Source organism: Balaenoptera borealis (genome assembly GCF_965194805.1).
Source record: "Balaenoptera borealis genome assembly, chromosome: 1".
NCBI classification, from domain to species: Eukaryota; Metazoa; Chordata; class Mammalia; order Artiodactyla; family Balaenopteridae; genus Balaenoptera; species Balaenoptera borealis.
In genome coordinates, this window is record NC_138860.1 from 170,227,607 (window position 1) to 170,254,617 (window position 27,011).

Sequence of the window (27,011 nt, forward strand, 5' to 3'; positions counted from 1 at the left end):
AAAATTTTTAATTTATTTTATTTATTTATTATAAAATAAATTTTATTTATTTATTTAGTTATTTATTTATTTTGTGGCTGCATTGGGTCTTCGTTGCTGTGTGTGGGCTTTCTCTAGTTATGGTGAGCAGGTGCTACTCTTTGTTGCGGTGCATAGGCTTCTCACTGCGGTGGCTTCTCTCATTGTGGAGCACAGGCTTCAGTAGTTGTGGCACGTGGGCTCAGTAGTTGTGGCTTGTGGGCTCTAGAGCACAGGCTCAGTAGTTGTGGTGCACGGGCTTGGTTGCTCCACGGCACGTGGGATCTTCCCGGACCGGGCTCGAACACGTGTCCCCTGGCAGATTCTTAACCACTGCGCCACCAGGGAAGTCCCAATAAATCCACTTCTTACCTATTGCTTTTTCTCTCACTGAATTCTTTCTGTGATGAGACATCAAGAACCTGAGCTTCATTAAGTCCTGAAACCAGGTGTGTGACCTCAGTTGGAAGACTCAGGGTTTTGGCCGGGTTCGAGTCCCGGCTGCGTGGGTTCAAGTCCCAATCTGAGGTACACAGTTTCACCTGGGGTGGGCAGGGGCTGTGGAAACCAGCCAGGACTCAGATTCTGACAGACCATCCAACCTTGCCTTCTGCCTCTCCAGGTAAGTGTGCACTCAGGAATGGAACATGGGCATACACCTGCTGGACCCCAGCCTTCCACCCCTCTACCATGAGCTGATCCTGAAAGCTGTTGTTCTTGGCCCTTTGTGACAGAAGTAGAAATGCCCTTGGGAGGGGTCTGTGCCCCCCAGGGCTCCAACTGCAGACCCTCCTGCCCCCTCACGGTGCACAGCAGCTGACTACTCCAGGCCTCTGCAGAGAGGGGACCCGACTTCCCTGGATGAGCTGGGCTGACCGTGGGCAGCCCTTGGTCAGACCTGGCTCAGATCATGGCTCTGCCACTGTGTGACTTAGAACAGGTCACCCCACCTCCCTGAGCCTCTGTTCCCTCATCTGCAGAGTGAGTATAATTGCATCTTTCTCCCAGGACTGTTAGGAAAACCTAGTGGGTCCCTTGAAATCAGAATCTCATTTCTGCTCCCACAAGGTCAATCCCACCGGTCAGACACATATGCACGCACGCATGCACACACACCAGGCATGTATGTATGCACCCACAGAATGCATCTAGAATGCATTGCCCCCTTTGGTTCCCAAATCCTCCCCATCCTTCAGGAGCCCAACTCAGGCCCTCCTTCTTCAGGATGTCATCAGCTAGAGCACTGGCTTTTCTGGAGGATCCTGCTCACAGCCCATCCTGGGGTGGGTGACCTCTCCCCATTCTGTGCTCCCAAAACTTGAATGGCCCTCCATGATCCATGTGTCACCTTATCCCTTCATTAGTTATATTTATATACATAATTTATCCAGTCATACAAGAAACATGTAATAAGACCCTACAGTGTGCCAGCACTGTACTAAGTCATGGGGATCCAACGCGAATGAGATTTGATTCCTGCCCTTAGGAGCTCTTGGTGTAGAAGGAGAGACATCTGTTTCACCTTGACCTCTAACCCTCAACCACTGAGCAAAGATCAATCTAGAAGGGCCTTTTGGTGGTGGATTCTGGGCTGTCACAGAAAGGTGATCCCACAGCAACTGGGGGCCTCGCCTCCCTTGCACTGGTTCCAGCAACTTCCAGGCTGGTGTCCTAGGGAACTGGCGGAGGCACGGCCACCTCTCTCTCTCCCTGGGAGCGCTAATCACAACTCACCTGCTGCTCTGGGGAATGATTACCTGTCAAGGTTCATTTGAGCCTGTGGCCTCCCAGAGACTCTCCCATTCCCCACCAGGCGGCCCTGATAGCAGCCGAGGAGCTTATCCGGATATTAGGGGATTGAAATTACTTCTCTCACACCTCCTTGTTCGATGTAGCAGGTGGGCACTGGGACATCTCAGTCCTGTCAGACCCGATAGTGGAATTGCCACGGTCAGACCAGCCGTGGGAGGTGAGCAGTGAGGAGTCCAGGAAATCGTGGAGATTGTCTGCCACGCAGCCCTTCTCAAATTAGATTGGCTCAGTGAGTGATTTCAGACTCTGCAAATTGCATCTTGAGCTCTTCTTGCCCTGACTCTCAGCAGGTTTGTCACTGTGCTTCTCTCAGACTTCAGCTCCTACAGCTCTCTCCAAGACCATCACCACTAGAGACAGCAGGTCTGGCCTTGAATATTCAGGTGGTAACTGGTGTGCCACTGCCAGCAGGTTAATGGTGGTGCAGGAAAATGGGGATAATAATTGTTTTAATCGGGTCCATTCCATTTCTGTTACAAGAAACACACATCCAAATTGGCTTAAGCTTAAAGCTCAAAAAAAAAAAAAAAAAAAAAGGAATTTATAAGCTCATGTAACTGAGAAGTTTAAGGGAATTCAGGTATAGCTGGATCAAGGTGCTCAGCTAAGGTTGTCAGGCGTCCATTACACCCCATCTTTGGCTCTGCTTTCTTCTGAGTAGGCTTCATTCCCAGATAGCCCCTCTCCTCCTGGAGGTTCCCAGCAGCTTCAGGAGAAAAGAGCACTCTGCTTACCCAGTATTCCCACAGAGTCCCAGGATGGAGTCTCATTGGTCAAGGCTGAGTCATGTGTCTACCCCTGAACCAATTACTGTGGCCTGATTCCCATGTTGGCCATGACTCTGCACATTTGCACGTGCTGTTCCTGTCACCTGGAGTGCCCTTCTCCTTCATCTTCCCATCTGCATCTCCTAATCACCAAAACCAAGGTCAGCCCCCCTCCTCGTGGATGCTTGCCCCACCCCATCCCCCAATTTGCTTCAGGCTCCCCTGCTCTGAGTCCCTGTTGCATTCTCTCCTGGCATGTATCATGTGATCATTATGGATTTATGTGCCGATTCTCATTTCACTGTAAATGTGATGAAATTGAAGGTAGGAGCTCAGTGTTGCCCACCACTGGCCCTCAGCACAGGCTCAGGTACACAGTAGGTGCTCAATAAATGTTTGCTGAAAGAGGAAATGGTTAGTGGGGAGTGCAGAGGTTCTGGCACATGTTCAGAAGGCAGAGGATTAGGGCTTGAACTGGTTAGTGGCTGGGGGAGGGAGACTGAAACAAGACACATCCAGCGAGAAAGGTGAGGTCATCCCAGCCACTCCCACCCTCTGCGAGCTCAGGCTCTGCTCCAGGAATCTGAGGACTGACTGACCGGTGAGGTGGCCCCACCTTGCTCAGCCTTGAACTCTCAGTCACCCACCTGCCATCCACACCTGAGTAGTCCATGAGATGTCAGCCTCAAAACTGGGTTACAATTCTCTTCTGCATCTGGGAGGGGAAAACAGAGCCACTCCTCACAGTGAAGAGAACTCTGGCAAGGACAAAATCTCTCCTGGGGACTTGGAGGAGGCCATGCTTTTGCTGAGCAGCGCTGGAGGGAGGGCGGCCAGAGCCCTGCTTCGTCAGCCTGCTCTTCCGCTTACGGCTGTGTGATCTTAGGCGAGGCATTGCCCTCTCTGTGGCTCAGTTTACCCTTCTGACAAGTGGGGGTGACAACCTGCTGTATTAGTTTCCTAGGGTTGCTGTAACAAAGTGCCACAAACTGGGTGACTAAAAACAACAGAAACTTATTGTCTCACAGTTCTGGAGGCTAGAGGTCCAAAATCAAGGTGTCAGCAAAGCCATGCTCCGCCCGAAGCCTCTGGGGAGCAGTCATCCTTGCCTCTTCCAGCTTCTGTAGCCTGGGCGTTCCTTGGCTTGTAGATGCCTCACTCCAGTCTCTGCCTCCATCTTTACATGGCATTCACCCTGGGCGCCTCTGTATCCAAAATTCCCTCTTCTTACAAGGACATCAGTCCTTTCGGATTAGGCCTACCCTAATGACCTCATCTTAATCTGATTACATCTGTAAAGACCCTATTTCCAAATAAGTCTCATTCACAGGCACTGGGCTTAGGGCTTCACTCTATCTTTTTGAGGGACACGAACCCATAATACCACTTAACTGGATTTTTGAGATAATGAGGAAATTAATGTGAGAGCATAGCACAATCGTGGACCATTGATAAGATGAGGAGCCTGGACTGGCAACTGTTCTGGGGTCCCTGCCGGGCCCATGACTCTGTGCCCTTTGATTTCCTGGTTCCTGCAGCCTCCTGAGAAGGGGGCCCTGGTCACTCAGAAACGTTAGCACCGCTCAAGTGAGGAGATATGATGGATTGGCCGTATCTCCTGATTCTCCTGCTGTCACGCTTAATGCAGGCTCCAAGCCTGGCCACTCAGTCACTGTCATGGAACATTCCAGAGCTAGCACCTGGGTCCTCCTCACTAATGAGGCGCTTCTCAGAGACTCAGTCCTTACCCCAATCTTGTTTCTCTTTGCCCTTTCTGTCACATCCAGGAAAAAGGTGGTGTTCAAGTTGTCTGTCAGCCAGAGGAAAAGTGATGCCTTGCTGAGATGACATTCTCTAGGGGCTGTCTTTCTGGTGTGGCGCTTTCTGAGGGAATCATAACGTGGTCATCATGTGGTGCCTTCCCCATCCATGTGGCTGTGTGTGGCATAAGCTGCAGCAGCTTCTTGATTCATGGATTTAAGAAGTGCATTGAATTCCTTGAGAAAGATGAAGTCAAGTCAGCCTCTGAGATGAAAACTATAGGCAATTGATCATATGGGTAATTTAGTGTAATAAGCTTTGAAAAATAATGGAGTTTGTGCTCAAGATAGGAGACACTAAGTATTCCTGTACTTCCCAGGATCCTTTGCAGTTAGGTTGTCACCATGTGACGAGTTCTGGCCAATGGACTGAGAGCAGAAGTAATATACTTATTTCCGGATTGGGGTAGTTAAGAGTGGGTGTGATGCCTGCATTCCTCTCTTCCTTTGCAGTGGTGACCACAGAGTCCCAGATGGGAGAGATAGACCTTGTCTACATTGTCCATTTCTGGTCCCAGTACATAGAAAAGTAGGAGGCACATAGAAGGTATTCAATAAATACAGGATGCATGAGCAGATGAAGGGATGCATGAAATACTGAAGTTTCTATATAAATTTCCAATTTCTCTTCATTAAGCAATTGAAAGAAAAACCTTCATCCAGGTGTGGCTTGAAAACATTTTCTGCCTTTCTCTGTCTTGCCTGGTTCAAGTTCCACGGACACTTTCCTGGAAAGTTCTCCTCCCCTGCTCCCACTCTTGTGTCTCCTGAGTTTGTTTCCTTGAATCCTCCTCACATGGGCTTTCACAAAAGCAAAGTTTTAAAATTCCAGTGAGGTTCAACTTAATCATTTTTTTCTTTTGACGGTTCACACTTTTGGTGTCAAGTCTAAGAATTCTTTAGCCTTAGATCATGAAGACTTTCTCCTAAAAGTTCCTCTAAAAGTTTTATCTTTTACATTTATGTATATGATCCATTTTGAGTTCTGTATAAAATATATCGAGGTTAATTTTGTTGTTTATAGATGTGCAATTGCTGCAGGTCTGCTTGTTGAGTAGGCTATCCTTCCTCCATGGAATTGCTTTTGTACTTTTGTCAAATATCAATTGAGCACATTTGGGTGGGTCTATTTCTGGGTTCTCTTTTCTGTTCCATTGATCTATGTGTCTATCCCTGTACCAAAACCTAAGTGCCTTGATTAATGTAGCTGTATAGTACACCTTAATGTTACGTAGAGTGTTTCCTCCCATTTTCTTTCTTGTCAAGATTGTTTTAGCTGTTCTAGGGTCTGTGTTTTTCTATATAAATTTTAGAATAAGCTTTCTATGTTTACAAAAAGCCTTGCTAGGATTTTGATAACAACTGTGTTAAACCTGTGTATCAGTTTGGTGAGAATTGATATCTTTACTATGTTGAGTATTCAAATCCATGAGCACAGTCTGTTTCCCCATTTATGTATGTAGGTCTTCTAAAATTTCTTTTATCAGTAATTTATAATTTTCAGCATACAGATTCAGGACATGTTTTGTTAAGTGCATAGCTAAATGTTTCATTTTCTTTGATACAATGGTAAATAGCATTGTATTTTTAATTTTTGTGTCTGTGTGTTTTGTTAGCTTATAGAAATATAGTTGGTTTTTGTGCATTGATTTTGTATCCCAAGACCTTGCTGAACACACTTAGTTGTGGGAGGCATTTTGCAGATTCCTTCGAATTTTCTACACAGGGAACTCGTCATATGCAAATAGAGATAGTTTTATTTCCTCTTCTCCAAACTGTATGTCTTTTATTTCTTTTTCTTACCTTATTGCATTGGATATAAATTTCAGTACTTTGTTAAATAGGAGAGAGAAGAGCAGACATCCTTGCCTTGTTCCTAATCTTGGTCAGAAAGCATTCAGTGTTTCACCATTAAGTAAGTTAGATGTAGGTGTTGCACAGACATTCTTTATTTTCTTAAAGAGATTGCATATCCCTGACATGGTGGTAAAATTAACTCAGCATTATTTACTGAACACCTCCTATGTGCTGGGCACTGTGCTGGGGCTGGACTTAGTGATAAAGACATGTGTCATGGTTCCTGCCTTTGGGGAGTGGAAGTTCTAGAAACAGAGTTCTCAGCTGCTTTGTCAGTGGTGTCTTAAGCTCTCAGCCCTTCTGATAATGATGCTGGGGACTTTAGGGGGCCTCATAGAGGCATCTGCTGCCCTGATTCTAAAGCCACCAGAGGATCCAGGGCATGGTGGATGGAGAAGTGGTCTCCCCTTTATCACTGATAAAGCTGTTGCTGGAGGATGGGGCTCATACCTGCGAGCCTGTGGACCCCTACTGCAGGCTCCAGGATTAGACGGTGTTCACCCCACCATCAGAGGCACCACTGGACCCCCACAGGCTTCCTCAAGGTCAAGGTTTTGGGGCCCATTGCTATAAAACCTCCGGCAGTGGGAAAGCAGGGCAGATGGCAAACTCCCCAAAGACAGCCAGGCTCCCAAAGAGAGAGCAAGAAGGGTCGGGCCCCGTGAATTGGTCCTGCTCCGCCTCAAACTCCCCAGCTCTGCGGGAAAGGGAGGCCAGAGCATCTGTGGGACACCCCTCCCGGAGGACACTAGGAGTGGGAGGAAGCCTCCTCCCAGCTCTAAATAACAAAATAATAGGAGGAGCACTCATGGAACATTGCTCTGTGCTAAGCAAGGTGGTCATCATCTTACAGAGGAAGAAATGGGAGAACAGAGGTTTAGAAAAATCAACTCACTTCCCAGGGGTTTGGAAGTGAGAATTGGAAAATGGACCCAGGTATGACCCTCAGCCCTCGCTCTTCAATGCCCCCCACAGTGACCACACCAGGTTCTGGACCCTGATGGCCTCTCTCCCAGCCTCCTGGGGCTCATTTGATGCTGACCAGCTCTGAGAGCAGAAAGTGCTTCTTCCTTTTGAATTCCTACCTGCCTCCTGGAAGATTCTGCCAATTGGTCCTTGTTTTGCCTTCCAGAGCCTCACAGTGAGTTTAATCTCCTCAGTAACTGCAGAATAAATTTAATAAACTCCATTAAAGTGTGTAATCTCATAGACAGGATGTAGAATTTCTGTGCTTCAGACTTTTTATTTTCATAATTCTAGCACCATGGAAATTGCAGGGATTACAGACTCCACTGGAGACAGAGATGAACTGTGTCACCAAGAAAGTACAAATGAACTGAAACTCCTGCACAATAAGGTGGGCTGAGATTTGCATTAAATTAGGAGGCAGGTTCATGCCCACTAACTCATGGGGACCAACCATGATCTTTGAGGGTTTGTTTAGGAAATGGGGAAGGTGGGGAGGTGGAGGGGGTGGAGGGTGGTGATTTGGTGGCAGCTCATTAAAAAAAATGATTTGTTAAATGTCTGAAAGGAACAATGGAGATCTAGGCTAATCCCATTTTCCAGGTGGGACAACATTCCTCTACCACAGTCACCCTTCCCCCCAGCTCCCACCCCCAGGGAGGAGGGGACCTGCCCTACAACCGTAGCTGGTCCACGGGAGACCTAGGACTAGGACACGGGCCTCCAATACCCCACCCAGTGACCCCAACACACCAAGGAATCCTGGTTCCCCTCAACTTTGGTGATAAAAATGGCCCCCAGATGGTCATCAGGTGATCAAGAAACACCCATGTTGGCCAAAGAAGAGCCTCTCTTCAGTTTGAATCCTATCATTAAACATCTGCCCTGTGCTATGTGCTGGGTCAGGGGTTTTCTCATGTGATCCCCTCAACAGCCCTATGTGATACCAATCCCCATTTTACAGATGGGAAAACTGAGGCTCAGAGTGATAAAGATGCTTGTCCAAGACCACCCTGTTAGTCATTCATAAGACTGGAATTCAAACTCAGGACTCTCTGACTCCACTACCAACATTTTATGTAGCTGGAGTTTCTGGTGCTGGTCAGGCAAACAGGTTCATCTCACAAAACAATGCCAGTTGGTTGGTTGTATCTGCTTGATATGTTGCCTTGGAAAGGAGTTTGGGGCTGAATTCAAGGTCAGAAAGAAAGAGTGCTCGGATGGATGCCACGGCAGTACAGAGGCAGAACGTGAGTGCCTGCATTTGCCATTCACGCTGAAACCTCACACATGCCAAAACCCACTGGGTCACATGTCAGGTGGGACAGGGTACCTGTGAGTGCTGCCTGCTCTTGCCTATGATGGCCGTGCAGTCTTTTTCTACTCTCAGGCTCTGGGTCCCCCAGTTCTCTGCTCCATGGGGACACCGCCTTGTCATGTCCCTGGGTTAGCACTGGGACTGAAAGAGATCAGGGGTGAGAAAGCACTTCATATCTAGATGAAAATGATGGAGGAGTGTCACAACTCCCCTCTCTCTAAACAAATGGAAGACAGCACATAAAGAAACATAAGGAGGGGAGGGTTTGTTTTCATTATTATTTACACCAGTCATCGGCCACAACTCCATCCATAAACTGAAGCATTTCTGCCAGGTACTGTGAAATCTAGACCCGAACAAACGAGGAAACTGAGAACACACATAAACTTCCTCAAACCAGTTTCCTTAACGTTCAATATCCCAGACGTGAATGGCTTATCCCAAAACCCTTTGCTTGAAGTTCTGAGACCCAGAAAGACCCCCCAGGGAAGTGGCGAGCACCCCCAAGGGGAGTCATCCCACCTTGGGGGGCAAGTAAGCTGGGTATGTATCCTCCAACCCATCGTGGCTGAAGGCTGCTCCCAGCTCATGAATGCCCTGGCACTCCCAGCCAGCCCTCGTGTGGAGACTACCGCCCACGCTCACAGCCATGCCCATCAGCGTGCTCTGCAGTGTGAGAGCCAAGGGGGTGTGGGCAAGGCACCAGCCACATCTGCGCAAAGTGGGATGATGGGCGGGGAGGGGGCCTCTCTCTCCTTCCCAGTCCAGACCCATCTCTCCCACCCCCTTCCTAGCCATCCACGCCCCACAGTAGAGGAGACATTGCTAATCAGGTTCATTGACAGGTCTGAGTGGGCATGGGCGCTGGCGTCAGGGTCACACATCCCCTCCCTCACAACCTTCTCTTCCACTTCCTGTCCCTGCCTGTGATGCATCATGAGCAGAGAAGGGCCACCATCCGGGCAGGAGGGGGTCCCTCAAGTCAAGACACAGAGCAACCCAGACACAGAGATAACAAGGCTGTGTGACAACAGAGGCAGAGATTGGAGTGATGCAGCGACAAGCCAAGAAATGCCAAGGATCAACAGAAGCCACCAGAAGTTAGCAAGAGTCAAGGGAGGATTCTTCCTGAAATCTCAGAGGGAGGGTGGTCCTGCTAACACCTTGATCTTGGACTTCCGGAGTCCAGAACTGTGAGACAATAAATTTCTATTGTTTTAAGTTAAAAAAAAAGAAAAGAAAAAGAAAAGACACAGAGCAGAGGGTAACACGCTTACAAGAGACTGGTCTCTTTGGTGGACGTGGCAAAACATGGTGGCACTGTCAACGATGTCACCAGCATAGCCCTGGCGTGGGGAAGACTTGGTGGCCTTTGAGGCTCTGGATACCTTCAAATGGGCTCTTGTAAATTCCACAGTGACGCAAGCCCCAGCACATGAAGAAGCAGCGCTCGGAGCCCGTGACCTTGGCAGGTGGGCAGCCATCCCTTCACTGCGGAGCTCCTCACTGCACGGCCGTCCCGGCTGGAGGGCCTGGGGGTCCTCAGGGCGAGGTGACCCTGCGCGTGCCCCTCCCCACGCTGGGCGCCCCCCAACACCACCCCCTCGTTTCCTCTCCGCCTGCAGGTCCGGTCGGGGCTCTGGGCCCGCGGACGTCAGCGCAAACCTGGAGGAGCCGCGGGGAGGGAACTGCGGCCGCGCCTTTCTTCCTCTTCCTTCTGCCTCCTCAGCCACCTTGTCCCCGGCCACACATCAGGCCAGCGCTCCGGGCTCATACTTTCAAAGGCCTTTTACCTTTTCTAGGTCACGATTTTCTTGCTTTTGGCCAAAGGCCACTGCAGAATTTACAGAACGAGGCGCAGGCGCAACACGGTCTTCGGAGGACGGAGCTCGCGGGGCTGACGGGCGGCTCCCCCGCCCCGGTCTCTGCCCGCTCCTCCCGCAGCGGCGACCCCGGCGGCGCACACAGCCGCATCGGGCGGGGCTGTGATTCCTCTCTCCCGGGCGGGCTGAGCCCGGAGCACCGTCACCGCCCAGGGGCTGCTGGAGGCCGCGGGCGGAGCCGGAGGTGCTGGACGGAGGGCGGCGCCGCGGGCGGGGGCTCGGGGTCCACCGCCTGCCCTGTCCCCTGAGTGGCCGCGCGCCTCGTGGCCGGGAGGCACAGCCCTCCGGGCCTCACGTCCCCCGCCAGGACAGGGGGGAGAAGCACACCCCGTGCGGCTGTGGCCAGGGTTCAGTGAGGCAATGCAGGTGGGGTCCGTGTGCCTGGCTTCCAGAACTTTCCATGAGACCCCAATCGCCTGGTGACGGAACGTTAGGAAGTCGATATGGGGTAATTTTGTCTCTCTCTCACTGAACCGCGAACCTGGACCCTGAGGTGAGGTCCGGGAACTGTACCGGGAGAAAGTAGAGCCGCGGCTCCGCCCTGACTGACCGGGGCTCCCGCGGGTCAGCGGGGACGCGGGTCCCGTGGCCGGATCGAGGCCCGGCCTGGCCAGCGGGGGCTGCGGCCGCGGCGGTGGAGCCCTGCTGGGTCGGCTGAGTCACAAACGCCCGAGCGCTTCCCGATTTCTTCCTGGGGCCGCAGGGCTCTGAAGCTGAGGCCGGGGCCCCTCAGTCCCTCCTGGGGGGCCGGTGTGAGCGAGTCAGCAGGGCCCTCCCCACCCAGGAAGCTGCCCCCATCAGGGTCCTCGGCCCAGGGATGGGGTCCAGGGGGAGGAGCGGGCCGGGGGTGGAGCCGAGGGCAGAGACTGGACAGTCATTCCCCCCTGAGCCTCGCCTGACACCCCGGAGAAGGGCAGTGGTGGCTCGGGCCGCAGGGCTGCTGGGGGGACGGCCCGGGGCATGTGGGCAGAGGTCAGCGGGGGCTGGCACCACCGGGAGGGTCTGGGGGTGGTGGGAAAGGGGTGCGCTAACTGGGACAGCTGTTCCCAGAGGTGGAAGCTCGCAGACTCACCCCGGAGGTGGTTAAATACAGACTCCCTGACCCCACCCCCTCCCAGAGGTCCTGGTGCCTGGGTCTGGGGAGGGTCCGGGGAATCTGCATGTTCACAAGCCCCTCCTCCATTCAGGAAGCTGATGACCACACTTTGGGGACCCTGAGGTGTCTTCTCGGGGCTTGGGCTGGAACTGGAGGACGCTGAGTGGGCCAGGCGTCCGGCAGGTGGCGGATGAAGGTGGCAGGGGGCAGGGATGACCCAGGGCAAATCACTGTCCCTCTGAATCTCGGTTTCCTGATCTAAGAAATCAGAGGTAATGCTAACCCTCCCTCAGGGGATGGTGTGAGGATTGCCCCTAGAACCACCCCAGAGTCTGTGCTCAATAAATATCTCTGTCCCCACTCTCTGTAAATGTCCTCCCTGTCAGCTGGGCACAGGCCTCCTGCCTAGAGGTCAGCCCCAGGGACAACATGGCCATTGCCTAGCTCTGGCACCCTCTGCGACCCCCAGGATGGGAATAAGTAGGCCCAAGTGCCAGCCACCCCTCCCCGGGTGGTGTCCTGGAAAATAAACCCCATTTCCTGGTGACCCAGATGAAAAACATATTGCTTGGAAAGTGCTTTTCAAACAGAATCACCCAAACCATTTATCATCAGAGCTGGTGTCTCACGGCGGACATCTGGCGAAGGTGTCAGTTGTCATAATTAATTAGACCTTCCCCAGATTCCTGGCACCACGGTCTGTCAGCAGGAGCCACCTGCCCTGTCTGCAAGGATGGGGGATGGGAAGGATTGACCCCGTGCCTGGGTGCATCCCCTACCCATGGGTGCTCAGGGGGCTCTGTGGCTCCCGGCGGCCCCTGGGGGGGCAGCTTCATCCAGGGGAAGCAGTGTTCACCCCACGCCCCTCGTTGGTGGCTTCTGAGACCTCAGAACAGGCGGTGTCTTCAAACAATAGTAACCAAAGTGTAACAGTAACAGTGATCACAATCTCATGGCTCACGTGTGCTGAGCGCCTACTGTGTGCCAGGCCCAGGAGATTGTTTAACCCTATTGACAAAGACTACCACATGATTTATTATCCCAGTGGGACACTTCCCAGGGTGAAAGGGTGCCTGGACAAGGGGGCTCCTCCACTTCAGGTCTCAGCTGGGATGTTGCCTCCCCTGACCCCCTCCTGACCGCTGTCTGAAGTCCAGGCCCCACCTTCAATCCCACACCCCTGCGCCTCCACGCTGTTCTGGGTCCCCGTCCTGTCCACCGGTCTCCTTTCCTGTCATGACCACCCGCCCGTCATGAAGTGGGTCAGTCGGTGTGTCTGTCACCTCTCCCCATGACCACGTGGGCCTGTGAGGGAGCGGCTGGGTGTCTTTTGCCCACTGCTGCACCCCAGTGCCAAGCCCATAGTAGCTGCTCATTAAATTCCGGTGGGATGGGAGGACAGGTGGATGGGTGAGTGAGTCAATTAATGAAAAATTGTGACATAAAAGGACTGGGCTATGAGTTCACGTCTCTTCTTTGTGGGCTTTGCTAGGCTCTCCTGGGGGAATTTTCTGCAGTCTCACAGGCCTCGGGGAGAGGGTGCAGCTGGAGCCTGGGGAGTCTGAGAAGTCCCCTGATGTGACAAAGTCTGCAGAGAATGCGATTGTCTTCACAAAATGATACCCTGGCCCCTGCGTTGGAAGACATCGTGCCCACTGGCTCTGAGGAGCCGGAAGTAACAAGTGCTTTAGATGCCCTAGTAAGACGTGCCAGACAAACTCGATTCAGGGGCCCGCCACCTCAGTGTCTGCCAGTTTGAAGCGGAAACCAGAGCACGAGAAGGTTCTGCAGTGCAGGCTGCTCTGCTGTGAGGGGCTGTGACCCAGCAGATCTAATGGCACTTGAAGTGTCTGTGGCCAAGAGGGGGCAGTACAGAGCCTCTGGGGGGGCATGGGCAGGGAAATCACCACACAGACTTTTGTTGGATTTTGGAGCTGGTCTCTGCCTTCTGCTGCAGATGACTGCACTCCTTTTGAGAAATGGCTCCTGGCTTGCTACAGTGCCTTGGTAGAAACTAAACATTTAACCAGGGGACATCAGGTGACTGTATAGCCTGAGCTTTCCATCACGACCTTGGTATTTTCTAGCCCTAAGGTTGGGAGTATGTAATCTATCAAATGGAAGAGTCATGGAAGATGAGCTCAGGCAGGTCTGGAAGGTGCCAGCAAGTCGTGTGGGCAGGCAGCTCAGACTCCTTCAAAACCAACTCCTGCCACATCACTTCCTCCCCTCGGTCCCTACGTATGGCCTCCTGGGGCTTCACTATGACCAGCCGGCTGAAGAAGAGAGGACTTGAGCCTGGTTTACAGATATGTCTGCACAGTAGGCTGGTATCCCCTGAAAGTAGACAGCTGCTCCACAACGGCGCCCACGCAGGGGTGACCCTGAAGGACAGTGGTGGACAGAAATCCTCCGAGGGGGCAGAATTTCAAGTGGCGCGTTTAGATGCCCACCATGTCTAGAGTAAGAGAAAGCGGTAGATTCACATGCATGGCCAGTGGTTTGGCAGATGATCAGGGAGGTGGAAGGAACAGGACTGAAGGCCAGTGATGAGAAGGTCTGGGGGAGAGGCTTGTGGCTGGACCTCTCAGATGGTTACAGTCACTGAACACGTTTGTGTCCCAGGTAAATGCTCACCAAAGGGAATCCACTGTGGATGAGACCCCAAATAATCAGGTGGAGAAAATGACACTTTCCACACAGCCTCTTTTCCCATGGCCCCCCAGTGCTTGCTCCATGGGCATGTGAACAAAGTAGCCATTGTGACAGAGTGGAGACTATGCATGGGCTCATCAGCCGGGCCTGTCCCTCATCAAGGCAGACCTGGCTAAGGCTCCTGATAAGAGCCTAATCTACCAACAGCAGAGACCAGCGCTGAGGCCCCGACGTGGTACCCCTTCCCAGCAGGAGCTGCCAGCCACCTGGTGGAAGCTGATTACATTGGACCTCTTCATCATGAAAGGGGCAGAGATTCACCGTCATTGGAATAGACACATATTCTGGATTTGCCTTTCCTGCCTGTAATTCCTCTTCCAGTGTCATCATCCATGAACTCCAGAATGCCTTATCCACTACCATGGCGCTCCTCACAGCGCTTCATGCTTCATCAGGGAACTCGTGTCACAGTAAGGGAAGCACAGCCATCGGCTCGTGTCTGTGGAATTACCTCGTCTTACCACACACCCGGAAGTGGCTGGTCTAATTGAAAGGTGGAATGGTTACAGAAGACTCCGTTGTGGAGTCAATCAGGAGACAACGCCCTGAAAAGACGGGGTTTTCTCTCATAGGATGCAGAGTACGTTTTGAATCTAAGAACATTATTGGGTGCTGGCTCTCCCGCAGCCAGGACACCTGGGTTCAGGAGACAAGGGGAGGAGGTGGGAATGGCTCCCATCACTATTACGCCTAATGACTCAGAGTTTGGTCCCATCCCGGCAACTTCGTATGCTGCTGCTTTGGAGGGCTTCTTTCCTAAGGGAATAAGGCTTCCACCAGGGGACACAGCAATGGTTCCACTGAATTGGAAGATGAGACTGCCACCTGGCCATTTTGGACTTGAACCAGCAGTGAAGAAAGAGGCTACTTGACTATCTGGAATGATTGATCTCAATTGCCAAAGGGAAACTGGAGTGCTGCTGCACGTGAGGGGAGGGGGAAGGAGAATCTGGGTCAGGAGATTCTGCAAGGCGCCTCTTAGTGCCTTCATGTTCCATAGTGAAGGTTAAAGGAAAAGTACAGCCTACCCCCCGCACCCCCAGATAAACGCAAGATGATTGAGGACTCAAGACTCTTTAGCAATGAAGGTTTGGTCACTCCATCAGGTAAAGAGCCCTGATCATCTGAGCATTTGGCTGAGGAAGGGGGTGAGTAGGGAGCTATGGAGTGAGCCATGGAAGAAGGAAGCCATAGCTGCCAATTATGGCCTCGTGACCAGCTGGAAAAATCACTGTGGTAAGTAGCTCTGCATATTTTCAGTTTGCTTCCTACATGTCTGTGGTTACCTATGGGTGCTAGCCACTTTCTTCCCTTTTTTCTCATTTTTATTTTATATACAAGGGGTTGCAAGTTAACTTAGAAATTTAGTCTTTGGTGACAGAACAGTCAGTGAAGCGTGTCTTAAACAGAGGAGTAAGTTATAGCTACCAATGGACACAGTGCGTCTGGGGACTGTGGGTCTCCTTGTTTTAGAGAAAAAGCTCGTTCACTTATAAGATACATCGCTGCCTCTTGTTGGGTGGAGATATAGAGAGTTCTTTTACTGTTGAATGGAAATTCAAAGATGTGTACATGTGTGCTTATGGAAGATGAGTAGCTGAAGATGTGCACCATGTGGGTTTCAGAGTTACTGCATCTCAGCTCCAATTCACTCTTTGTGTTTTTTTTTTTTAATATCTTTGTTGGAGTATAATTGCTTTACAATGTTGTGTTAGTTTCTGTTGTACAACAAAGTGAATCAGCTATAAGTATACATATATCCCCATATCCCCTCCCATACTCCCTATCCCACCCCTCTAGGTCGTTTGCTGCTTGATTTGTGGGAATGGAAATGGGCATCACTCTGAAGATTTTCCCTTTTCCAGTTGGCGTGGTGTTAAACTTTGTCAGTAGGGGGCAGTGGAGACACATCCATCCCAGTTCTGGCGCACACCCTGGCTCAGCAGCCTATCTCAGGGCAGTGGCCTGCCCAGCACCCAGGTCCTATAGGGCACATGGGTGTTTTAGCAGCAAGCAGCCCCGGGACACACGTGGCTTCTCCAGCGCTCACTCGCTGCAGCACAAGCTTCCCCAGCACCCTGCTTCTGCAGCGCAGGCGGCTTCCCCGGGGCCCGACCCTGTAGTGCATGGTGGTCGGGAGCACCCAGTGGCCGGAGGTTTCTCCCAGCAACCTCTGAAGGTGATTTCATAGCAGGTGCGCCCAGCGAGTCACCTCCCTAGAAACAGCTTTTCTTGGCATCCTGAAGAGTGGATTTCTGGCAAGCTCTGGAGGGCAAATTCCAGCATGTTCCACCTATGTGGCATCATCACAGGGACTTCCCTGCCACTTCCCGACAACTCTGCCCTCTCCAACGGGGTCTGGGCTCTTCTTTGGGTGCCTTCTCTCAGTCCCTGAGGTAGTAGCTGTTCTAATATTTGCATTTCTGGATTCGATAGACTGATAGCATTCTCTTCACTTCTTACTAGCTAAGCCCTTGTTACTCTGATCCACTGTTGCAATTAAAATTCTTTGTGTTAAACTTGCCCTGTTCACATTCCTGTGTGGTGTCTGTCTCCTGGAGGGTCCCTCACTGATGTCCCCGGGGTTGGTGGGCAGGCAGAGTGCCCTGTAGGGTGGCCAGAGGGCAGGAAACGCTCAGGGACTTTGAAAGCCAGAGCCTGGTATTCAACCACCCACAGAGCTGGGAAGGAGGAGGAAAGATGCCAGTGAATCAGAGGAGGGGTCATTGGCCCCAGGTCCACCACCAATAGCTGTGTGACCCTGGGCCTGTCACCTCCCGACAGGGCCTCTTTTTCAGGAGTAAACAGCAGCGCGCTCCAGCTCCAGGGCTGCTTTGAAGATGAAGGGAGGAGAGGGGAGGGATGTGGGGCTGCTTTGAACCAGTGCTCAGGGCTTCGGGAGGGGAAGGGGCTGACTTTGACTCCCCCCAGAGTGCACGACCACGCCTCCGTCAGCAGCCTGCTCTCCCCCGTGCGGGGCTTAATCATGGGGCTCAGCCAACCAGGCAGGCCCGGGAATCCCAGCCCAAGACTCGGGCTGTTAACTCCTTCTGAGTCAGCCTGTCTCGGCAGCGCTAGGCGTGGGTACATGGCGCGTGGCAGGCAGTGCCAACAGGAGCCAGGAGTCGGGGTCTACCCGCTGTTGGGGGTCAGGGTGGGGGCACAATTCCTCTGGGAGACTTGGTTTTCCTAGGTTCTCACTTTACCGCCCTGTCACACATCTCTGTTGAGCCCCTCTTACATGATGGGCACCTGCTGGGGTATTGTGGGGAGTGAAACAGACACGGACGGCCCTGGACGTCCTGGAGGTCAGAGATGAGCAGGGAGGGCAGACGTGGATAAATAACCACCCACAGCATAGAAAACCCACTGGGGACCGTGCAGGGGTGGTGAGAGGGGCAGCAATGGGAGTGAAACCTCAGTTTCCTTGTCTGTAAAATGGGGCCAGCCATGCATCCACCCCAAGGGGAGGGTGTGAGGGGGAAATGCAGTCTCACCTTTAAAGCGCTCAGCACTGTTTATTATTATGGTGGTTATTGCATTTTAAGTTTCTTCATCAGAAGCACACACATCGGTGGGAACTAGTCATCACTAATTTGCTGTGTGACCTGGGAAAGCTGCTTTCTTCTCTGTCCTCGGTTTTCCCATCTGAGCACACAGGGATATGGGAGCTCCCTGCTCAGACATGGGGTCAGGCTCCAAGTCCATGTCAGGGCCCAGAGCTCCTTCCCAGCCCAGGGCTCCCAGAGGAGGATGAGGTCACAGCAGCCACTGACCAGAGGTCACTGGGCTGAGCAGGAGGGGTGGGCTGGGGAGCATGTCTGGTCTTTTCTGGAAACTCTCATTGTCCTAGGGGTGAAACGGGCTCAGGAGCCATGTCCCCCCTCCTTGTCCCTCTGGCCACTTTGCAGTCTGCAGCCTCTTCTCAACCCTCTGCCCAGGCTCTGGCTCTGCCAGCTGCAACCTCAGCCTGGCCTCAGGGACTAATTCTAGTTGAAAGTCTCGGGGCTGGCTGGAGAGGCCCTTGGACCATCAAGGTGATGCCCCATTTCACAGAGGTGGAAACTGAGGACCCGGGTCTGGCATGGTGTCCTAACCTCCTCCACAAAGCATGGCACACAGTAGGTGCCTAATAAAGATCTGTAGGTTGTACTGGTGAATTAATGAATGACTGAAGGGGCACCTGTCTGCAGCTGAAACACAGAGCTGGGCCTGGGACTGGGACTCTCCCCTCCCACCCCTCAGGGATCACCAGTACTCTGACGCGGGCAGGGCATCGCACTCGATTATTTGCAAATCCTTTGGGGTCATCATGTCGTTTTTAGTCTTCTTTTTATTTCAACTCTCAGAACAAGCATCACTGAGCCCATCTTACAGATGAGGAAAGGGAGGCTCCGAGAGGGGAAGGGACTGACCCACTCATGGGGTGGTGGGCTGGGAAGGAGCCTCTGAGAGGGACACCCTCAAGCCTGGGAGGGACATCTGGGCCAGTTGCTTGCCCAACCCTCACCCACCAGGTAGGGAGGGGGCGGGGGAAATTCCTGCAGGAGCCCCTGCTGCTTTCCTGGCTGCTGCACAAAAGCTGACTCTGAAGCCTGCAGGAGGCCTCCATTAATTCCCAGCTCCAGCTTTTCCTCCTGCTGCCTGCGGGGCCTGCCCTGGGTGTGTGTGTGGGTGTGTGTGTGTGTGTGTGTCTGTGTGTATGTATCTAGAGAGATGCAGCAGCAGGCATCTGGCCTCATGAGCTGCCAAACTAGAGGGAAGCAATTCTGGGAGGTGTGTGTGGGTGCATTTAGTGGGGGTCCCAAGGGCCTGCTTACAGGGACAGAGGCGTATTCCTTGGAACAGGGTTGAGTCCCTCAGGCCTTCTGTTAGGGCAGAGAGAGAGTGAGGGGAGGCAATGGGAAGAGCAGGAACTTGGAGGGAGGGAGAACAAGATGACGAGGGCACACACACATGCAGTCACAGGAGTAAGCTGCAGGGAGCTCTGACTGGCTGCCTTGTCCAGGAAGCCTCCCCTGACCTTGCCTTGGGCTGGGCTCCTGGCGCCTTCACTCCACCCTCCCTTCTGACACTGCCTGGACTCCTGGAGCTCCCATCCAGTTGACTGGCTGTGCCTGGACCTGTCCCCAACCTGGATGGGAGGCACCGTGGCATGTCCACCTCCCTCATGGTGGATGGGAAGTTGAACACCAATGAAGGGGTTGTCTGTTCACAGAGTGGAAGGTGGAGGCTCAGAGAGTCTGAGTGACCTGCCCAAGGTCACACAGGGCCAAGAACAGAATCAGGATTCAACCCAGGTTAGGCTGACCCTGAGGTATGGGCTCTGACCTACTCATAATAACACTCGCTGAACTGAACCACTAAATTAATCATGTGCAAAAGGGAAAGGGCTTCCTCTCAGGGTGGCTGGGAAGGGTCCATCCAGAAACAGGTGGGTTTCTTAGAACCCCAGCATATCAACCCTGTCTTCAATGCCAGCAAACTCCTACTCATCCCTCAGAGCCCAGCTAGCATGTCCACTTCATCACTCTAGTTCCAGGGCCCAGCCTCAGCCTGGCACACAGTGGGCACATGAAGAGTTTGTTATTCCTTCACTCATTCATTCACTCATTCATTCATTCCAAAGTCTACACTGAGCACCCACTACCTTTGGGCCATGTTCTAAGGGCTGCAGCATCAAGCCAGTCGGATAAAGTTCCTCCCTGGAGAATTCTGTTAAACAAACCCACAAATTAGTGTGTAATTATAACTTGTGTTAAGTGCTCTAAAGGAGAGGAAATAGATTTGAGAGAGAACCTTAGGAGGAAGAAACTAATTTAGAATGGCAGACAGTAATCAGAGAAAGTTCTCTGAGGAGGGAGGTTTAGACAAAAAAACATGAAGGAGAAGAGTCAACCCAGCCCCCCAGGAAGGGGGTCAGAGGGCTTTTAGAAGCCGCGTCCCCCTAGTCCTCACGGCTGTGAAGGGCGGGGACCTGATCTGAAAGCAGAGGGAAGCACTGAAGTGTTTCCAGCCAGGAAACGATGGGGCAGTATTTTGAGCCGATACCTCTGCAGATGGATGGGCGTGGAAGTGGGGAGACCAGGGGGACGTGAGGAGGCCCTGGGGGTCACCCAGGAGGGAGGACCGGGTTGAGGTTGGGGGTGGTGGGTGGAGAAGAGGGGAGACACGTCAAATGCAACTGTTGGTTGGATTGACAGGAGTCGCCCACCCTCATCCCTCATGCCCGCAGGAGCCCAGGATTGCAAAATGCCAAACCTCGGGATACTCCCCACATCTCTTCCTCTCTTGGCCATGGAACGCCTCCCTGCCCGAGTCCCCGAGGGGCTGGGGATGGGTCAAGAAGGAGCTAAGTGGGGGGATGAGTGGCTGGTGTCCCTGACTCTGCCCTGATGGGGAGGGTGACTTTGGGCAAGACTCTCCTCCCAGACCCGCCCCCTCCACAGGAGAACGGGTGCAAGAGAACAAGGGGGACTGGGTCACGTGACCCCAGCGAGGCCCCCAGAGACCCCGCTCTCCCAGTAGAGCCTCAACTGGGATGAAGGGTTAAAGCCTGAGATGCTCTGACGGTGCTGCTGGGGCCTGTCTGCCCCTCCTCTCCTGTGATTAATTCAGTTTGGTAAGGCGGTATTTACGCTGGAAATTTAATCGTCATTTCTGATGGTAAAGGAATTGAAAAATAAATTGAAAGTGTCAGACGATGCATTAGGGTGGGTGATGGAGTGAAGCGGGGGCCGCCCACCTGCCTTCCCCACTGGGCGATTTACGGGCTCAAGAAATTAGCTGAGTTTCTGTTTCCATAATTGCACGATCAAGAACCAGGGGTGATGGGGGGAGAGGGTTGGGGGCAAGAGGACGGGGAGGCGAGAGAGGGGAGAGTCCAGCCTGGAGGCGGATGCAGTACGAGGGTCACCCGGCCCGGCCCAGAGAGGGGCAGGGGCACATCCGCGATGACGCAGGCTGCTGGGGGCACAGTGAGGCTGGGGTCCAGGCTCCCTCCTCCCACCGCCAGACCAGAGAAGGATATTGATGGGGCCTGGCCTCCCAGGAGAGGGATGCCCTTGGCAGCTCTGCCCCAGGGTCCACTCATCTGGGGAGGCTAGCCTCCACCTCCCCCCAGCTGCCCCTCTGCCTCAGGGAGGGGGGAACCCGCCTATGAGAGGGGCCACCTCACCAATGGTCTCTGTCGGGACAGTGTGAGCTCATGTCTCAGTGAGTTTGCAGGGACCGGGTGTCCTCAGCAGTTCCCGGTTTCTCTCAGAGGGCTCCTGACCAGGGAGGATAGGCTCCCCCAGCTGCCGGCGGGCTTCTAAAGGCAGAGGTATCTGCTCCAGCAAACTAGCGTCTCCTTAGAACAAGCCCGGACGCCTCCACGAAACTGGGGACTCCTTGGGGCAGCCTGTGGACAAGCCTCCCCCCTTGGACATTGCTCTCCAGCCCTCCCACCAGGTTGGTTGGGACCCAGGGTGGGCAGAGTCTGTGGAGGTCCCAGTGGTCAGGACAGCTGTGCCCAGGCTTGGGAGACCTCCAGGCCAGGTAAAAATGATGCGTGGGGAAGTCCATGCCAGGAGGACCAGGACCCAAGGGGTTCCAAGAAGACAGGCCCCACAGTGTCCTCCCGCTTGGGAGGGACAAGGTGGGCACAGGACCAGCCCCTGACCCTCAGCCCCCTCCTTCTGCAACAACCTGGAACAGGGAGAGCACAGTGCTGGAGGCAGGAGCTCTGGGCTCTGGTCCAGCTCATTCATTCATTCATTCACTCAGCAAGTGTCTCCTGAGCACCTGCTATGTGCCTGGCACTGGGGACGCAGCAGGGCACAAAACAGACAGGGTCCCTGCCCCATGGAGCTTGCAGGCCTGTGGGGAAGACTGTTAATAAATATACCAATAAACGAATAAGCAAGGACATTTCCTAAAGTATTAAATGCCGTGATGGATGATGTGGTACAGAATGCCTGGGGCGGGGTTCTTTCTCCAGGGGTTCTAGGAAGATTTTAAGACTTTAGGCTGGGATCTGTGGATGAGAAGGGCGTCCCAGGCATCATGATGGAGAATACAATGACCTTGGCACCATCTAGGAGTCATCCGAAGGCCAGGGTGGCTGTGCCATGGTACGTGAGAGGGTGTGGGGCAGGGTGAGGCTATGGGAGTGGCTGGAGACAGCTGTCATTTCACACACAACCTCCGAAGCTTATTCTAGGAGCGGCAGAAGCCCCCGGAGGGTTTCAAGCAGGAAAGTGACAAGGCCGTGTATGTTTTTATTAATTTATTTATTTATTTTTGGCTGTGTTGGGTCTTCGTTTCTGCGCGAGGGCTTTCTCCGGTTGTGGCGAGCGGGGGCCACTCTTCATCGCGGTGCGCGGGCCTCTCACTATCGCGGCCTCTCTCGTTGCGGAGCACAGGCTCCAGACGCGCAGGCTCAGTAATTGTGGCTCACGGGCCCAGTTGCTCCGCGGCATGTGGGATCTTCCCAGACCAGGGCTCGAACCCGTGTCCCCTGCATTGGCAGGCGGATTCTCAACCACTGCACCACCAGGGAAGCCCCCCGTGTATGTTTTTAAAAGGCTGCACTTGCTGCCATGGGTCGTGGAGTGTGGAGGGGCACGAAGGAGTAGGGGACTGGGCAGGAGGCCCTGCAGGTGTCCAGGGGGTGCTGGGGGCCTGGACCAGGGTACAGGCAGTGCAGGTGGACAGAAGCACATGGAACTCAGACACATCCACAGCTCCCAGCCACCTTCACAATACAGTCCAAACTCCTCGTTCTCACATTTAGGACCTACAGGTTAGAGTCACCACTTCCCTTCCGCATCCTCTCTTGAATAGCAGGAAACATCAGCTTGTCCCTGCCTTAAACAAACCTTTCCATTTCCCCACTCAGGCGGCCTAAAGAGCCCAGCTCTGCCACTGATTTGTAGTGTGAGCTGAGGGAGTCCCTTGCCCTCTTCAGGCCTCAGTTTTTTGCCATGAGTGAGATGGGGTGTGGGCTTGACCATCTGAATGCCTCCAACCGCCTGCATTCTTGGAGCTGGGTTGCCGCTCCACTTCCAGCCCGGCCCGGCTGGCCGCATGTCCACCTCCTCCCCGCCCTCTCCTGCCACCTCTGCCCCGAGGAGGAGCAGCCAGCCCAGGTGGGGGAAGAAGCTGCCTTGCAGCTGCTGGACGCAGGGTGGCTGCAGGGGCAGGTGAGAGCTAATGAGCGCTGGGGCTGGAAGGGAGCTCAAAGTTGTCCCTTGTTTTGAGAATTTAGGGTGTGGGGCTAAGGAGGGGAGGGCAGGGCTCTGAGCCCTGGGCGGAGGGATGTAGGGTCAGTGGGCAGCGCCCAGGCCTGGGGAGAGCTGGCATGGGGTGGGCAAGGAGTAACCAGGACAGCGGCCCTCCCTGAGCTCGTCCCGAATAAGCGCACACATGCTACACCTCGTGTCCAGTAACATGTAAGTGCAAGTGTCCTTATCAGGTTTACTTTCCATCAGAACCCCATCATCGTAATAAACCAGGACCATTCATTCTTGACCAGGCCCTAATCCGTGTCTGCTAACAATGACCTTCATCACACCTCGGCATCAAGAGGGCTTCATCACGATCCTCCTGTTGGAGAGATGAGAACATGGGGAAGGGAAGCAACCGGCTCCAGGTCATGCAGGGGTTGCTGAGGGCAGGATCTGAACCCAGTGCCCTGTGTGTAACCACTGAGCTGCACCGTCTCCTTGTGGATCCCCCTGCCCCCTGGAGTGGGGGGTCCTTGTCCTTGTTTGACAGGTGAGGAGGCCAAGGCTAAGAGGAGGGGAGGGGGCTTCCCTCGTGGCGCAGTGGTTGAGAATCTGCCTGCCAATGCAGGGGACACGGGTTCGAGCCCTGGTCTGGGAAGATCCCACATGCCGCAGAGCAGCTGGGCCCGTGAGCCACAATTACTGAGCCTGCGCGTTTGGAGCCTGTGCTCTGCGACAGGAGAGGCTGCGACAGTGAGAGGCCCGCGCCCCGCGATGAAGAGTGGCCCCCACTTGCCACAACTAAAGAAAGCCCTCGCACAGAAACGAAGACCCAACACAACCATAAATAAAATAAATAAATAAAATTAAAAAAAAAAAAAAGAGGAGGGGAGGGACCCCTCCAAGGTCACACTGGAAAGTCCTGTGGTGGAATCTGCACCCTGATGGGGAGGGGTGCCTGCCCTCCTCGTGTTCTCTCCACCACCCTGACATTTAGAGAGAGGGGGGCTCATGGGCTCACCCCAGGACCCCGAGTGAGTAGTCAGTGGAGGGACTGTGGGAGAGAAGTGGGCCCTGTTCCCCGACAGACCCAGGCTCATGCCACTCGGGCCTGTGGCCCTGGGCCAGTCACTCAGCTGCTGGGAGCCTCAGTTTCCTCCTCTGTAAAATGGGGCAGTGGCAGTTTGTTTGGAGGCTGGGAGCTGAGGCCGGCACAGGTGTTTAGCACATAGTAGGTGCTCAAGAATGGCTGTGCCTTCCCATTCCCCTTGGGGCTGAAGCTCCTGCAGGCTGGGCTCTAGCACTGGGGCCTGATGGTCCCCTCTGTGGGGTCCTAAGCTCCCTCTGGGGGGCACTGGGCGCGGGAGAAGAGGCTGGATTGAGTCTCCCTGCAGCCTCAGGGGAGCTCCTCCACGGCCCACCCATCACACAAGAGGGAGGCCCCAAGGCCTGCTTAGGACCCTCCACAGTGAATTCTCACCCCACAGGGTCCCAAGATGGTACCACTGGGGCAGCCTGGTGCCTGCCCAGGCTGTGGCCCATCAACCACCCCTGGAGGATGGGCGGGTCTCTGTGGAGGGCCCAGTACCAGAGGCCCAACAGTGGGGCCTGCTGCCTGGAACTCAGGACCTGAGTCCTCATCACTCACGGTCCTGCCTTGTCACCCGTGTGGTCACCATACGGTCCGCCATCCTGCTGCCCTGGGGTGGACTGATACTAACTAACCTTCCCTGAGCACTCACCCTGCGCTGCCCTAAGTACACAGCCCATCACTCAATTCTCACAGCAAACCATCTTATGCCGGAGGAATAGTCACTGTGTGTAATTTGCCAGTGAGAAAAAAGGCTCCAAGAAGGGAAATAAACAACCAGGAAGCAGGGACTTGCTGGGCCTCCAGGGCCCCTGTCATTATTCTCAGGGGCAGATCTGTACCTGTAGCCCATCGCTCACTCCCCAGTACCCTCACTCCATCATCTGTCACCCATCCCCACCTCCTGTTCCCTGCCCCTGATGAGGCCCTGCCTGCCTCCTGTCCCCCTCTCCCCAACCGCTGCACATGCACACGCGCCATTGTGCACACACAAACTCATGCAGCCTCATGTGTACACATGCACGCACGTGTGCCCCTCACCCCCAGGTGTGTGTCTGCAGCCACATTTGCCCCACAGCCTCCTTTCTGTAAGAACATCCCTGTAACTCTTGTTTCCAGGTGTGCTATGAAATTCACCATCAGTTTTAAAGCTGAGAGAAGAGATGGGCAAAGAGGAGCCAAATCTCATTTTAATTATCTGTGGCGGGTCCCAATTTTTCAGGTGATAATTATAATAATTAAAAATTCTGTTATCAGCTCTGATGGGGGAAGTCACTGCCCATGCAGCCGGCTTTGGGGCCATGAGAAGGCAGTGTTCTGATAACGAGACTCAGCTCCCAACCTCCCTGCTCCAACTCTGTCCCAAGGTGATTCTGCTGGATAAAGATTCTGGATCTGGAGGGGGATGACAGCGACCTCAGAAAGAGGAAGCCAAGGGCTACCCATCCGGGGGGACGCACATGACCAGGTGGCCTTCACCTGTATAGCCTGTGAGCCCTTGTGTGGGCCTGAGGAGACAAGGGGACCCAGGAGGGCTCAGCCACCATGAGTGGAGGCTTGCCCTGGGACCTGACGTCCCCGCACTAGGAGGTGACCTCACTGTGTGTCACCCACGCACTCTGCATCGCCTCAGCTCTCGGCCACTTGCAAACGCCTTCCCCGCCAGCTCCTTGCTGCAGCCACCCAGCAGCCCCCCACGATGGAAGCACCGAGAGAGCAGAGGCCTGGTCTCCACTGTCCATCTCCGTGTCCTCAGTGTCCAGACCAGGGCCTGGCACACAGGAAGCTCCCAAGAAATGTTTGTCTAAGGACTACGAGAGTGTGTAAATAATGAGGACACATCCATGAGGTAGGCATTCTCATCCCCATTTAACAGGGGAGGAGCCTGAGGCTCAGAGAGGTGAAGCGCTCGCCCAAAATCACACAGCAGGGGGAGGGGGCGGGGATTAGGAAGGGGAGGGTCAGTGGTAGGGCTGGGAGAGCAGCATGGATCTTGGGGAGAAACGGCCAGAGCGGTTCTGTCTTTAGACAGTAAATCACATGTTTTACAAGCCTCCAGCCATTCCTGGGGCCAGCATGTGTGAGGCCCCAGTGATGGTGACCTTGGGGGAGAAGAGGAAGGAGGGAGGAAGGGAGCAGACTCATTGCAGAAAGGCCCCACCTCCTCCAATCAGCTGAGCCCTCAGGGGCGGGGACACCAGGGCCAGTCCAATCAGCAGGAGGCTGGGAGCAAAGGCAGGTGGAGCAGAGCCAGGCCCTGCCCTGGGTGGTCAGGATGGACCTTCCTGACTGGCTTTTCCCTCCTTGACCTCCTTGAGGTCTCCCAACAGCCCAGCATTCAGGACAGGAATAATCACCTCTACTTTGCAGATGAGGCAGCTGAGGTCCAGAGAGTCCATGTAACTTGCCCAAGGTCACACAGCCATTCAGCAGCACCAGAACTGACCCAGGTCCTGACTC

The 27,011-nt window shown here is 53.8% G+C and overlaps 1 long non-coding RNA gene across 1 annotated transcript; it reads right to left on the reverse strand.

The window, feature by feature from the left end:
- Nucleotides 1-223: 223 nt before the first annotated feature.
- On the reverse strand, nucleotides 224-10,111 carry LOC309610220. Its single transcript, XR_014233786.1, has 3 exons — nucleotides 9,836-10,111; nucleotides 8,574-8,699; nucleotides 224-7,437 (listed from the first exon to the last, which is right to left on the reverse strand). It is a non-coding gene; the product is annotated as an uncharacterized lncRNA (long non-coding RNA).
- Between the last annotated feature and the right edge of the window lie 16,900 nt (nucleotides 10,112-27,011).